The sequence below is a fragment of the Nematolebias whitei genome, chromosome 13 (assembly GCF_014905685.2).
Source record: "Nematolebias whitei isolate Nwh7 chromosome 13, NemWhi1, whole genome shotgun sequence".
In the NCBI taxonomy this organism is placed as follows: Eukaryota; Metazoa; Chordata; class Actinopteri; order Cyprinodontiformes; family Rivulidae; genus Nematolebias; species Nematolebias whitei.
The window spans coordinates 8,170,676-8,186,033 of NC_056510.1; positions in this window are offsets into that span (position 1 = coordinate 8,170,676).

The window sequence follows — 15,358 nt, forward strand, 5'->3', positions numbered from 1 at the left end:
CAATAGAGGAGGAGGAAGAGATCGCTTGCCTTTTGGCAAAAAAACAAAACAAAAGAAAAGGTCATTAAACCAGACCACAAATGAAGAAGGGGAATTTAATACATTGGTGAATGACATGAAGACGATGGACACCGAGAAACATTTTGAACATTTTCGAATGGATTCTAGTAAGTTCGATGAGCTAGTTGGGCACTTAGCCCCGTTTCTTCACCACCAGGGCAGCCACCGGACACCTGTCAGCGCTGCACAGAGAGCGGCAGTCGCGCTGTGCATCCTTGCGACTGCACAGAGAACAGTTGGTGTTGCATACAAAACAGTTTGTCGCCGGGCAGTTTATTGTACGACACCGAGAACGTGCATGCGGTCGTAAAAAATTATCTTTGCGCGGACATGACGCTTCGAGTCTGCATTGAGTCCACCTCGAGAAAATGCATTCATGCCCATCATGGGTGTATGCAAACTTCTGACTGTATGTCTACTTTTAGTGTGAGCCTGTTCAAACTCTTACTGCCTGCACCAAATTACCAAACTTTTTTTCTTACCCACATACTGTATTATTCATACAAAGCTCGGAAAAAGAGCTTCAAGAGAAAGCCAAAAATCCTTTTTGATTTGACTGTTTCCCTGAACTCAAAACAAAACTTGTGTGGATTTTAATGTTCAGCGTTTTAAATTTTCAAGATTTAAAATATAAGCAGAACGATTTTACAGACAAATGCACCCACACTTGAATGAGTGAGAACCATTTTTTTGCCACGCTGCGTTGGTTAATGAGAGGCAGTCGGGCATGCTGGGTGCCAAGCTGCAGCAGGGGGGCTGTTCCCGTGAGCAGAGCTGCGGTCCTGGGCTCCAGCCTGCAGAACAGCAGCCTGGCAGGCAGCTCTGGCTCTTGGCTGACCTCTGCATCCACCGGGCTGCCCTCACTCACTCACCTCATTAACTTGACAGGAGCAACCAAACAAACTGAGGGCATCGCGGAGCTCGCAGCTCTTCCATGGGAACATTTTTCTTTTAATTCCTTCACTTATTCTCCTGTGTGCTCCACACAAACACACATCCATGTGTAAACATCGACCTCTACTTCTGAGCGAGTCAGCGTTTGTGTGTGAACAGAAGTTTTGTCAATCGAGGACAGACACATTTGAACCCTGCTGTGAAAGTGAAACAAAAAATCGTTCATGCAAAGCCTATTGCAGAGGACAGGAACTTCCTGCACAGATACCACCGTTGACTGATCTATTAACATGTAGAACCATTCTCCAGGGAATTATTCCAGTTTATATTGGCACATTTGTCTAAAAAAGACCAGGACATATTTCACTGCACATATGACCCGTTAGGTACTTATTAAAGAAGCTGATGGCAACGTTTCTCTACTGTCCAACAGATATTTCCAGTACTAGCAGAGCATCAAGCCAAACGGGAGGTGGTGCTGGTGAAATAAGTGAAAAAAATCATAGGTGGTGTAAAGAAGTGTTAAAGAGAGAACAGCCAGGAGGGAGATGGAAAAATGGATGTGCTTTGGCACTTCACAGATATCTGGGAGAAGGGCCAAAGATGACTGAAGACTCAAGTTTAAAAAACAGTTTGTTCTACAAGTTATGTGAACGCATGAACAAAATGTTTTATTTCATATGTTCTGTCCATTTTTCATCAGATTTCCGTGAAATGTCTACTTTCGTACGGCTTTTAGCTCATTGTTTTAATTTCATGGCCTGCACTTAGCATGATTAATTCTCTTGCCCATCAGCTCCCTTAAATACCACTTAGACAGCTGTCAAAGGGTCTCCAATGAGCAGCTGGTAAAGCTGGACAACTTAATCTTGTTACTCCAAAGCAGACACACAAAGAGTTCATTTACTCCGTCAATTTTCAGAGCACGTTGCATTAAATCTCTTTAGTTTTGAAATTCTTTTGCTTGCTTACAGTTTGTAGGGTCCAACTGGTGGATGCTTCAAGCGGACTTGTTCCAGTCAAGCCAAACTTAGCTGCAAATCACTAAAGGCAGAGGTTTGAAGACACCATGAGGTTCCAAAACCAGAGACAACAGCACCATAAGATCTTGAAAAACACAAACCGGACCAGAGAGAAGAGGCAGCCCTGGACCACGGAGCAGTCCAACTCGCACCAGAAAATGTGGACAGATTTTGCCTCAGCTGTACGAGACTGTGTAGTGACACAGCTGTAAGGATGGTACCGTTTGGTAGCTCGGTTTGTGTCTGTGTTTCCCTAGTGTTTTCTCTTTAGTTTAATTGGTGCCACCCTTGTCTCGTCACAGCTGTTTGTAATCACGTCTCGTCTTGTCCCTGTATATAAGCCGTCTGTTCAGTCTTGTTCCTTGTCGCGTCGTATTCGTTGGGTATCCAGTGTTCTCCTGCGTCTCCTGAGTCTTCCCTGAGCTTCCTGAGTCCTTTCTGAGTTTCCCCCTGAGCCTTCTGTTTCATGTAAGTTTTGCTGCCACGTCAGCTGTTTATTTTGTTCTTTATTCATCATTAAAATATTTATTTTTGTAATCTGCCGAGTTGAGTCCTGTCTGCACTACTGGGTTTGTTCCTGACCACCAAATCCTGACATTAGCCTTTAGTTTCTGTCCATGTTTTGGTTTTCTAGATTTACTTGTATCCAGTGTGGACAGGGACCCAATGGGTTTATGTGATGCATGACCATGTAAACACCCACCCTGTGCTTGTTGACCTGTTGATGGTACAGATCCATACAAAATCATTTGGCCACATGCAACGATTGCACATCTCCAGCTTCGTGCATGTATTTTTAGTCTGCGGTCTCACTGGCTTCACACAGTCTGAACTCCTGACGATCTTCTTGATTAAAAAAAGAAATAAGTGATCCTAATGTGAAACATGCTCCAAGTCTTGCAGATGGAGAGGTTTCCTCCAGCACCCCAAGCCCTACTGCGTTCTCTGTTCTTTAAAAGGCTACGTACAACTTCCACCTCTGAACGAGAAGCCCATCATCTGTTGGTGTCATGAAACTTGGAGCTAAAGTCTGGTTCCCAGAGTGAATTTAGGTTCAATTGACAGGCCACATCTGGGATTATCATTACAGGTCTCAAAGAAAAAAGGAAAAAGTTTTGTTTGAGGGTTGGCGAAAATACACGAGTGAACAAAGAGGATTCAGAGAATCTAGTTCTGTCATTTAGAGCTGAAACTTAATAACCAACAAAGATCAGCTGATCAAGGGTCTTCAAATCACTTTGCCTTCAGTTCACAAAACTAGAAGTGAATAATAGTAAATGGACTGTACTAATATAGTGTCTTTCTATCTCATCAAGACACTCAAAGCGCTTTACAACACAATCTGTGCCCTCATTTACCCATTCATGAGTACTCTACTAGATCCATACAAAGCTAATTGATCACATCATTCTAAAGAGACTAATCAGTGCTTTATCACATTCATACACTGATGGGACACACATTGGAAATATGAAGAAAACTGTCTGCTTTTAAATAGCAGGGTGGAAACCAGGCCTGGGCCTAAATTCATGGTGGGACCCCGGTAACTCACACCCGGACGTTGAACATCGAGCTCCTTGCCGTCTTCTGTCCATATGAGTATCATAAATTGTTATTTGGCCTGTCAGCCAGGACCAATGTGCACATAAGCTTCTCCACCATGATAAGAGGGCAACTCTCAAAGAAGTTTGCATGACTGCTGAATGTTTCTTTCTGACATGCTGATCCTATACGTTCAGCAGGCTCAGCACCGTCTGTATGTGCACGGTCTGTATTTGACGTTGCTTGGTGGAGAAAACAACAAGAAACTAAACAAACGAAAAGTGCAGAGATTTTATATTAGCTAATGTAGAGGTCTTTCGTACTTGTATCCTACTTCTGAGAAAGAGCTGTGGTATTAACTGGAAAAACAACAAACTGGTACTCCTTTTGCTAACCATTAGCCTAGTCTGGATGAAGTCTTCTTTCTCTTTATCCATGCTATTGGATGAATCTAGATTTTTCGAAAGTTGACTGAACCAGTGGTGTAGTCTACGTGATATGCGGGCATACAGACTATACCCACTAGTAAAGCTTGAGAATTTCAGTATACCCACTTAAAAGTGCCCAATGATGCATGACATATCATTAGGCACGTGTCATTGATGCGTTGAACGACATTTGAATGCTTCTGTAACAACCTGTCTGTATGCAGCGCTTCTTTATTACATTCACTTATTCATGGAATTATCGTATAATTAATACTTCTGTATTCACTACTTAATACTTGAACATGTTTTGTTTTGATACCGTTTTATAAATTCTATGACATGTTTTTAATACAAAGCCAATTGTTGTACAGAGTTTGTTATGCATTTATTCAAATATAAGCATCAGAGAAATTTGGAAATGTTCAATATGCTTAAAAATCTAAATAAATGGACAATTACATTGTACTAACTGATGTACTTTGGCTTCTAAGCACAGTATACCCACTATAAAAATGTAGACTGCACTACTGAACTGAACTATCCATTTAATGGGTAAGGATTTAAGCTTCCATACATCTGATCAATAAAGGTTAGAGGTAGATACCGGATGTGATCGACGCAGCACCAAAACAGTCAAGGAGCAAACATTTTCAGCAGCTCCAGAGGTCGGAAATCTATGACATCAAACCCAAGTAATGAACTACTTCCCTAGAATATGTTTTTTTTTCTGTATGTGTCCTGTTCTTCCCCTGTTGCCTGGAATCACATGAAAGATGAACACAAAAAGCTCTGCTTCCTGCGCTGGGCGAGATCCAAGGCCCCACTGAGCATATGAAAGGACCGCAGAGGAAAAGGCTAAATCAGCTGCAGAAGTTGAGACTCATTAATTCCTGAACAAAGCCAGCGGTTCGGGGCGACCGGAAGATTCAACCTTCGGATCGACGCTGATGACCTTTTATGAACGTAACCCGACAAGGTTGCAGGTTTGAGCTGGAAAAGTGCAAAGAAGTGAGAAAACACGGCTCTGAAGAGGAAATCTACAGCGTGGTGGTTTCACATCTCTGGCTTTTCAAAACAGGCGAGACTGATGATGGAAAAATACTCACACATGAGTAAATTTTCCACAGCCCTGCTTGGACAGTAGCAGGCTCTTTCATCCAGCAAAAATGCTTTTTGTTGAGAGCGGCCTGATGTGGCTGGGTGCAGTTAAGTCTCATCTGAAGTCAGCCAGGCTGTGTTCGAGCCGTGTTGGAAGTCTGTAATGGTGGTCTGCTCATATGTGACCTGCAATTATTCTTTATGGCGTGCTAGTTTTGTGGCGGGGGTGGGGTGGTGGTAACTGCCAGGTTTTGCTTCCCTGAAGAACATGCATTGTTGTTCTGTTTGCAACCTGAAAAGGCTGAAAACACACGGGCAAATTATGACAAAGTGTTTGGTTTGTTTTAAACAGCTGAAAGGAAAGTTTTTAGGTTTTCTACACAAACTGGTGAAATATCCAAAGGAGTAAACGGTTCTGACATTTCTTCACTTAGGAAAAAGTGACCACAGGGAGCTGAACGGCTGCTCCGTTCCAACACACACCCGCTCCATCCTCGTCCTGCAGCAGAACCGGAGCCAGCGTCTGATTGTGTAATGATAATGGTTGTTCTTTTGCTTTGAAACATAAACACGCTGCATTCCTGTGATGTCACAAGGAAGTATTATGTGTTACACTGACAGCATAAACAAAGCTGGGGTTAGGTTTTGATGATCGTCCAAGAAATATCAGGTTTAATAGTCATGTCATGAGTAAATCAATGGGTTTTATATACATGACGTAAAGATGTTTAATCCTAAAACAAGATTTAAATTTATTTTTCTGGAAAAGATAAATTTGCAGAAAATACTTACCAGTATATAACAAACTACGAGATGGTGTAGTGGAAGGGCAGCCGACTCGGGACCCAAAGGTCCTGGTTTTGATCCCCGGTCATTGCACATCTCATGGTAGTCTCTGAGCAGGACACCTTATCCCCAGTTGCTCCCCGGGCACTTTTCATAGCTGCCCACTGCTCCACCTGGTGGTGGATGGGTTAAATGCAGAGAGCCAATTTTGCCAATGTATGGGAACATACAATGATGACAATACATAACACATTATTATTATTATTATTATTATTATTAAAATACAAAGTTTCCCAACATCAAAATTGTATAAACAAAAAAGACATATTCCTGTTGTTTTCTATAACAGCTGCATTCAGTAGCATTTGGCTAATTTTCAAATCAACAGCTAATTAGAGGAATTGCATTTCCTGCAAAAATGCAGTGGTGAACCCTTATTGCTGAAGAAATTGCTGAAAAACAGCTGAAATTAGCTAAAAACATGCTGAAATGTAGCTGAAATGGAAGAACAAGCCTAAATTATCAGACAAAAACAGAAAGAACACATATTTGCTGAATTAGGTTTAAATGTACAGAAATGAGAAAATTAGCTAAAAAGCTAAAAATAGCAACAATAAACTAATAGCTGAAAAGTAGCTGAAAAGGCAGGAAGAAACTTAAACTACCAGAAAGAAGTGGTAGGAGCTCAAGTGAGCTAAAAAATGTGGAATTAGCTGAAAAAGCTAAATTTAGTACAAAATCGCTATAAAATAGTTGAAAAATCAGAAAAGGTCAAAATGAGCAGAACAAGCTGAAATTAGCAGAAAGAAGTTAATGAGGCTGAAAGAAGAAATTACCACAAAAATCTCTAATTTATCTGAAAACAGCTAAAATTTGTTTTTAAAAAGCCAAAAAGTAGCTGAAAAGGTAGAACAAGCTTTAAGTAGCAGAAACAAAAAACAAAACTAAAATAACACATATTTGCTGAAAGAAGCAGAAATGAACACAAAAGGTGGAAATTATCTGAAAAAGGTTTAAATTAGCAACAAAAAAGCTGAGAAGTAGCTAAAAAAGCAGAAAGAAGCTGAAATTACAAGAAAGAAGTGGAGAGAGCACATTTTTGCTAAATTAGGAGGAAAAAAGTTGAATTTATTGCAATATGTAGAATTAGCAGAAAAAAGCTAAATTTAGCAAACCCCCCCCCCCCCCCTGCTAGATAGTAGCTGAGATAGCAGAAAAAGGTGAAATGCATAAATCAGCTGAAAGGAGCATAACAAGCTGAAATTAGCAGAAATAAGTCAGAAGAAGCACAAAAATGTTGTAGTTAGCACAAAGAATCCAAAAGGATAACAAAACAGATGAAAAAAATGGCCAAAAGTAGCTGAAACAAAGGTTAAATTTGCACAAAGAAGCTGAAAGAAGCTGAACCAGAACAAAATGTGACCCTGTCTTGCATTTCACCCGACACCGATGGTTCTCCTCCCAGTTGGTGGGTCCACAAGGAGGTGGAGGAGTTTAAATATCTGGGTGTCTTGTTCCTGAATGGTGGTAGGATGGAGCGGGAGATGGGTCATTGGATCGGGGCCTCATCCTCAGTAATGGAGGCGTTGAGTTGAAAGGCAAAACTCTGGATTTACTGGACCGTCTATGTTCCAACACTCACCTGTGGTCATGAGGTTTGGATCAGGACCAAAAGAATCAGAACCTGGGTCCAAGTGGCTGAAATGAGCTTCCTTCGTAGCGTGGTTGTGCTCAGCCTTAGAGACAGGGTGAGGAGCTCCAACAACTGGAGGGAGCTTGGAATAGCGCTGCTGCTCTCCTGAATCACAAGGAGTCAGCTGAGGTGGTTCATACGATTAGGATGCATCCTGGACGCCTCCCTTTGGAGGTTTTCTGGACATGTCCTACTGGGAAGACACCCCAGGGTGGGCAGACCCAGAACTTTCTGGAGGGGTTATAGATCCTTCCTAGTCTGAGAATGTCTCAAGGAACTGGAGAGTGTGGCTGTGGAGGGAGGTCTAAGTTTCTCTCCTGGACCTGTGGCCTCCACAACCCGACCACAGGTACATGGTAGAAGATGGAACCATTTGTGTGAACGCTTATGAAGCATTCACACTCTTGTGATCCATTTTTCTCCTGTATGTTTTTCGGCATCTTTCTCATTCCACAATTTCTGTGCTAATTCAACAAATCCTATATCAAAACATTTGGTTTATCCAGAAGATATGGCTTTTGGTATTGGTGCAACTTTAGCTTTTTGAACTATTTAGCTTTTTGAAATATTTAGCTTTTTCTGTCATTTTTTTCCCCATCGAAAATGAATTTAGCTCATTTTCCATCCTTCACATCTTTAGCTCTAACAACCTTTTACTGCTCCTTCCACATTTTGTTCTGCTTCAGCTTCTTTCAGCTTCCTTGTGCAAATTTAAACTTTTTTTTCAGTTACTTTCAGCTGCTACTTCAGCTGTTTTAGCATTTTTAGCTAATTTCAGTTGTTTTCAGATAAATTCAAGTTTTTCAAGCTAATTTCTTCTACTTGCTGCCTAATTAACTTCTTTATACTGATGTCAGCTTGTTACGCTCTTCAAAAAATTCGGCTAGTTTCAGCTTTTTCTGCTCTTTCAGCTACTACTTTTTCAACTAATTCCACATTTTTTGAGCTCATATTTTTTTTGCTTCCTCTGGTAGCTTAAGTTTCTTTCTGCCCTTTCAGCTACTTTTCAGCTAAGTTTCTGTTGCTAATTTCAGCCTTTTTTAGCTAATTTCCCAATTTTGTGCTCATTTCTGCTTATTTAAACCTAATTTAGAAAATTTGCTAAAGCCTAAATTAATGATTAACTAATTAACATGCTAATTTAGGCTTGTTTTTCCATTTCAGCTACATGTTAGAATGTTGTTTTAGCTAATTTCATCTGTTTCTAAGCAAGTGCTTCTGCAATAAGCATTCACACTTAATTTTTGCAGGAAATGCAATTTCTGTAGTTGGTTTTGAGATCTATAGAAATTATTTATTTAAAACAACCCAATTTTAGTTCTAACATTTTACACACCAATCTGTTTTAATGTTTTAATGTACTACAGAGCTACAGATGTGTTCAAGTAAAAGACATAAAACGCTTTCTTTTAATACTTTCAGTGCAGTTTACAGCAACCTGCTACAGGAAATATGTTGAAATATATACATAACTTTTGTTATGATGTGTAACCATGGCAACAAGGTGTTTTTTTAACAACCAGGCGCAGCTGATAAACATCTTAAAAGCCCAAATACCTCAGCTACAGCCCCAAATGCCAAATGAGTTGAAAAGGAGGCGCCGTGGATTAATTCCCATCAACCTGGCAGTGGTGCTCGAGTGCCTGACCGCCAAGATCATGGAGCTGGTGGGAAACTCAGCTCGTTACAACAGGAGGACTGGGATCACACTCCGACACCTTCAGCTGTCTTTCCGTGGCGACGAGGAGCTTTCAGGCAGTTCTGCTGCCCAGGAGGACCGAGAGGCCCGTCGGATCTGACAGCCAGCTGGATCCAGGTGGACGGATCGGTATCTGTGACCAGATTCTTTGGATTTGCTGCAGGAGATCCTTCCTGACCACAGCTATCAGCATCTATAACAACTCTTGAATGAAACCAGGACGATGAGCTACAACACTTAATTTCCCTTTGGGATTAATAAAGTATTTTTGAATTGAATTGAATGTTTGAAAAAGGTTTGTGTCAGAGTCTTCAGACTGTTATCAGGGACATAAAAGCTTGGAGTGGGACATCCCAGTTTTTCTTATTGGGCATATGTAAACGTATTATTTTTAAAACAGCTCACTCGTGGAATCATCTTAGTGATAAAAACTCAAATAGCTTTTTAGGACACCGGTTTCTTTAAGGTGTGGTTGACAATATCCTCCATGTTCTGATGAATATCCAAGGATTTCCATAAACAGATGAACTTAATTTTGCTTGAGAAGTGTACGTGCAACACCTCTAGTTAAGATTTCTTGTGTTTATTTCAACACGTGCAATGCATGTTTTGGCACGCAGACAAACTTTCAACAATAGTGTCATTGACACAAAACAGAGTCTTTGAAATGTGAGGTTTCGGTGCAGGGCTTTCCATCTGGCCCTCCATCAGCCTGACACCAGCACCGAGGCGCGCAGGCATGCTGGTACCTTCATTCAACACCACAATCTAAATTTATTCAGGCGTTATTTACACAAGCCTTATCTGCAAAAAATGTCTTCAAACTGATAACAGCACAGTTTGGAGCTTCGAGTTTTCTCCATTCGTGTTTCTCTTTTGGCTGAGCTGTTATGATAAAAAATAACACATTTTTGTTTTTATTACTATTATGTTACCCAAAACACAAAAACACAAGGTCTTAAAGTGTTGTAAATACACCCGGAGAGGAATAGAACACATTTTTCTAGTGTCATTATTTAAACAAAACTAAAACTAAATCAAACCAGTGTGAAAACTGGTTCCAGACTCGACTCCAGCTGCTTGTAGAACCTTTTTTAGCTGCAAACACTCTCAGTTGTGTTCTTTAAAAAAAAAAAAAAAAACATGGTTGTGGAGGAGTTTTGACCCATTCTTCTTTGCAGTGTTGGTTTCTGCTCAGCCCTCTGAAGGTCCACCACAGCGTTTCGGTAAGGTTGAGGTTTTGGACTCTGACTGGACTTTGGTTTTGCTTTTTCTGACCCGTTTTGTTGTAGATCAGCTGCTGTGTTTGGGACTATGGTTCTGCTGGATCCAGTTTGGTCCAAGCTTCAGTTGTTGGACAGATGGACTCATCTGACTCCAGAGCCCTTTGGTCTTCAGAGGAGGTCTTGGTCCAATCAGTGACTGACAGGCGCCCACACCATCAGCCTTCCACCATAGTGCTGAGAGAAGATGAGGTGTTTGCTGCATTGCATTCTGGGTGATCGTCTGTCCTCTGGTCTGGTTTTGGTCCAGAAGTCTTGTGGTTCCTTCTCAAACTTCTCAAACCCAAGTGGTGCTGCCATGTTGTTTTTAGAGAGGAGAGGTCACAACTTTTGACCTTTGACCTGCTAACTGAGGCCTATAGAGTCTGAGCTGGAGCCCACTGCACGGTCTGACCTTCAGGGTGAATTTGCAGATGTCCACTCATGCCACTCTTGTCTTAAATGTTAACAATCTTGTTCTGCAGAATGATGAAATGACTTTTGACCCTTTCCACATTCATGGACATCAACTGCTGCTTCTCTAACCTCATTGCTGTTGTCTTTCTATCTTGGCACTGTGTTAAATGGTAAATGGACTGTACTTATATAGCACCTTTCTATCTCAAGACACTCAAAGCACTTTACTGCACAACATGCGCCCTCATTTACCCGTTCATACAGCATTCTACTAAATCTGTCCTAAGAATAATCTCAGCCACAGCCACCCTGTTAACACTTACCTGAAGAAGTTCAAAGGTTGGATTTAGGTTTACCTCAGGTAAAAGTCCGTTAAGTCCAAGATGTGTATGCCCAAGTATAAAAAACATTACAGTTACTTCACTTTTTGCCATGACATTTGATGTGTCCACTTGATTTAACCCCTACCCTTAATGTCCACCATGTTTTTAGAAAAGAACCACATATTTGTTTTGTAAAGTTAGCAGAACAGAATAGGCTTCTGCAAGAGTCATTTAGGCCCAAGTTCACCACAGTCCTGACCTCTCTCACTTAGCGCATGTTGAGGTTTTGGCCACTTATTTTCATAAATCCCATTCTAAAAGATCAAGATCATACGCAAAGTTTCTCAGCGTGTTCAGAATCACCCAAAGAGTGTTTTTTCCCCTGTTCCCACTCTGCAGTGTAGAAAATGTGGAGAAATCATCACTGCCCTGGATGGTAATCTCCATCTGTTAAAATTAAAGTAGACAGTACAATTTTTTTTATATAACTTAGGGGCAAAAAGTTATTTTTGTAAAGTAATTGAAATAGCTCTGCTCTGTCCCACACAGCCCCTTAAGCTGTGTTTGGCAAAAAAAATGAGAAAGTAATTTAGATTCCGTCAGAAATGGTGACCAGGGTGTTAAAAGTTTGGCACAGAAATTAAAATTGTAATGAAAATTTGATGAAGATGGTGTGTGGAGGATCCCCAGTCAGACCAGCAGCCGCTTGGTTGTTGTACAGAAGGTTTTATTTCTCGAGGTTTTAAATCTTCACACAGATGTTTCATTTTTGCCTGGTTACAAAAACAGCAGGACTTTTATGCAAACCCATAAAAAGCTTTATTACATTTAAAACCTATCATTGATTTCACTCGTGGAAAGTGGTAATGTCAGTGAATACAATTATTATTATTATTATTAATGGTACAGTAATACATTTTATTTACAGGCACTTTTCAGAATATCTAAAGTCATTTTTGAAAACACTAAAAGCAATGTAAAGCAAAAAATAAAAATAAACAGAGCAATAAAAGCAAAACTACAAAATCCAAAATTCCTGGGAATTGGAGAAAGATCCATAATTAAAATATTTTACAAGAACTGAAGTCTGAAATGCATCTGTCTGCCTAAAACAACACCACAACCAGTTAGTCCCCCCCCCACCCCCACACACACACACCCCAGTAATGTTTTTAATCAATTTTGGGAAAATACCCCAACTGTAATCTGAACGTTAAACTGACTCGGTTTAATCTTCTGTTGCCTTTGGGGTGAAATGACCCCCCAGGCCTCAGGACCACAAAACAAAAAACTTCTACAAACAGTTGCTCCTTTTAAAACAAAAGGTACATCAGTTGGTTTCTTTGTCTTTTACTTTGTCTAATTTTTCTTCATCCTTGTCTTTTGTCTTCTTTCATGTCGTCTTCTTTTTATTCGTCTTCTTTGTCATTTTCATCTTCTTTGTCATCATTCTTTTCTTTTTCCAGTAGTGTGTCACAAGAACGGAATAACCAGCGTGAAAGGACTGATGATGAACAACTCAGACACAAAAGTATCAATTCAGTGCTTTTATTTACAGTGAACAATAATTCAGGATGAAACAGGAACCCTGGGGGAGCAAGGAGATAGGTCAGGTCCATAGTTCTGCGAAGAGGGTTACTCAGGACGTGCAGGTTCCTTACTAGTCGATGGCTAGTAAGATGTTTGGTTCCAAAGTCCTATACACTCATGAGAAAATCCAGTATACTCAGGAGGGCGTGTGGTTGGAGGGAGAGGAGAGCAGCTGAAGAGCGCACTGGTAAGGTTTCCAGAGGTTCACTAGGAGATCCAAATCATCAGGTAGTTCTCAGGAGATTCACTGGAAAGCTCATAGGCAAAAGACTTAGAGATTCACAAAGGGCTAGGAGCACAAACCATAGGCAGGGTAATGCTCCAGCGTCGGAAGGACGTCATCAGGTGCCTTATACAATATATGCCTGGAGCCTCATCAGGGCGCATTGCTTGCAGGTGTGGAAATATGCTTTGCTGACCAAAAACAGACATGGAACAGGAACTCCTACATGGTGAGCACAGTTCCGCTAATCTGCTAACAGCAGAACAAATTTTTCATTTAGCGAATTACCGGTTTCGCTAACATCGGAAACTGTTAGTGGAATTGGCTTCTGCTAACTTTGTCCACTAACAAAATTCACAAGCCTATTCCTGTCTGTTGTGGGAGTGTCTCAAAGAGTCTTTTAGGCACGCTGTTGGCTGACTACGTGCACACGTAGCAAGATGTGATTGGTTGATGCAGCTTCAACTGGAAGAAGACAAAGACGTGACAGACTGAGTGACAGTCATCATAGCGGTTAATCATTTAGAGGTTTAGCATTAGCTTCCCCTAATATCTTTTACCTGTTTAGCATTAGCAAAAATGTTTTTTAGTTAGTAGAATATTAGTTTGCAAAGCTAACTTTTTGTCTAGATGTGTCGACCACTGACTTCTTCTTTTTCTTGTCTTCTTCATTTTGTCTTCTTTTTCTTCAACTTATTCTTCCTTTATTTCAAGTTTTCTTACCCCCACTCCTTTGACATCCCCCGAAGCCATGACTGTTGAGTTTTTTCAAATAAGAAGCAAAATATAGCACAACTGTGAAGACGTAGTAGTACTGCAGAAGAAAGAAGTGGTAGTTTCAAAAGAAAAAACCAGAGGAATACAACTTAGAAAATGCATCAGAAGAACAAGGAAATGGAGATGATGGAGAAAAAGCAGGAGCTCCTCAGTCTCGTACCCTTGACAGAGAAAGGTTTATGGGGAGAGGCAGACGATGACGAAGACCTCGTACCCACGAAGAACGTTATTTTATAAATAGAAACAGATTTTTGTGAAAATACAGTTAATGAGTGCTGTGAAGGTTTATAAAATAATTTTTGCATGAACCACAATGACATTTTGGAGACTGGAGTTTAAAGACAGCAGCGATCCACTTTGGCCTGAGTTGAGTTAATCATTAGTTTGTCAGTCTGGTCAGAATTACACTTTTTCTTTAAACTGAAGTTGTTTAGGAAGCTAAATACAACAGGAAATATATTAATCATTTATAAATGATGCAGAAACCCTACTTAATTATGATCAAACTTTTTCGAAAAGCAATAACTGGCATGGCTTTGGGTTTTCAGTCTGCTGAACTAATCCAAACTGGGGCTGGCCTGCAGTGGTGGGCTGTGCGGTGGACTACGCCTATGTTGTCTGATTTACACCCTTTTATTCTCCAGCTGCCTGCTACTGCAGGAACCATCGACAGTGACTTCAGCTCAGGGCCAAACCCGGGGCCCATTTGGTTTTCTTTAGCCCGCCATTGTACCACACCTAGCATGAGCTGAGCAAAATGAAACCAGTGTGCAGGTCCAATAAAACACCAGGCTATAGGTCCAACTGTCAGTCTATTCATGGAGCCGCTTTGACGCTTTCCTGTTGAAATTCCTTTTTATCACACTCAAAGAGCCACGGTTCATTCCTTTAATTCAGTTTACCTCCGTTGCAGACAGAAATGCTCACATTCTTTCCATCTCAGTTCCCTCAGGTGTTTAAATGTTTTTCTAAATGTTCCTGAGCTGTGTTCTGTTGACAGTACACAAGACCGGGTTAGAATCTCCCTGTGAGGTATGAAGAGCAATATTCAAATATTTTGTAATTAAAACAAGCCGTGTCTGATACGAGATGATGCCTCAAGGCTGGGCTGAAGCAGTTCCTGCAAACAAACAAAAAGTTCTCATAGAACAGCGGTTTCCAACCTCCTCTGCTTCACAGACCAGTTTCATTCTGGACACCTTTCTCATGGACCATCGGGGTTAAGGTTTTCCAGTGAAGTTACTTTTTTTACTCATATTTGCTTAAGCTATAGCTTTTGTTAAGCTGTAAAACTACCCAACCTTAACCTGGTCACTTAAGGTTCACACTATAACGTTTTGGACAACTTCTGCTGATGTATGTCAATTTTGTCCAACACGCTGACATATGCTAAAGATGGAATTTTGAAGCCTCTTTTGGATGCATTCATACCATATTGCTAATGAGTTTAACAAATATAACCCATAAGAAACTTATCCATAACTTGTCCTTAGTTTATACCTAACTTATACAAATAAATGCGAGTGTTTGTTGATTTATGTAAA